Genomic DNA, 780 nt, shown 5'->3' with positions numbered 1-780 from the left:
GTCTGAACACAAACATGGAGCAGTGGGAAGTGCATGGAGTAACAAAAAAAAAGAAAAAGAAGAAAGAAATCAAACATGAGCCGCGTGTGGCCACTGAGGTCTCTACCCACAAAAACATCCTTGAGCTCGTAAGCGTTGGTTTGCCGTCGTGGTGGACTCGACCTGCACACACCCGGACAGGGAAAGTGCCACAGGCCACTTGATACAGGTGTGTAACTCCACGGGAGGAGAGCACCGGGGAGCAGTGGCAGCCCGCGTGCTTCGCCCTGAGGCTCCTTCACGTTCACAACTCGTGTGTGTGAGCTCTCACACACACACACACACGTGGGCGCGAAAAGAAAAACCACACACCGAGGTGTCAATCAAACTAATTGCGAGTGGGCCTGCGTGACACAGGGAGAAGAGAAGTGGAAATAAGATGCAGGTTTTAATCAGCTGCTTTTGGAGCAGTGAGCGGGGCCGAGCGGTGACGTGAGGCAGCTCCAGGTGGGAGCACGCGGGTCACACTCGCTGAAAAGAGCATAACAAGCTCGGCTCGCTCTGGAAAATATGTCCCTCCAAAACTCAGCAGAACATGGAAAATAAAAATGAATAAACAGTTTATATATTCATATATATATATATATATATATGAAAAAATTAAAATAAAAACAGCCAAATCAACATCTTTTTCTGCTTTGAGTTAAATTCCAACATGTTTTTTTCTTATATATATATATATATATATAGAGATTTGTCTTTTCTTAAACAATAATACGTTCACATAATACAATGGAAAAT

The 780-nt window shown here is 44.2% G+C and overlaps 1 long non-coding RNA gene across 1 annotated transcript; it reads left to right on the top strand.

Annotated features, from left to right (window-relative positions):
• The first annotated feature begins 217 nt into the window (after positions 1-217).
• LOC117770726 lies at positions 218-577 on the top strand. The gene is made up of 2 exons (XR_004615437.1): positions 218-377; positions 481-577. It is a non-coding gene; the product is annotated as an uncharacterized LOC117770726 (long non-coding RNA).
• The last annotated feature ends 203 nt before the right edge of the window (positions 578-780 follow it).

Source organism: Hippoglossus hippoglossus, chromosome 11, assembly GCF_009819705.1.
Source record: "Hippoglossus hippoglossus isolate fHipHip1 chromosome 11, fHipHip1.pri, whole genome shotgun sequence".
Lineage (NCBI taxonomy): Eukaryota > Metazoa > Chordata > Actinopteri > Pleuronectiformes > Pleuronectidae > Hippoglossus > Hippoglossus hippoglossus.
This window is presented reverse-complemented; position numbering and strand designations above follow the sequence as displayed.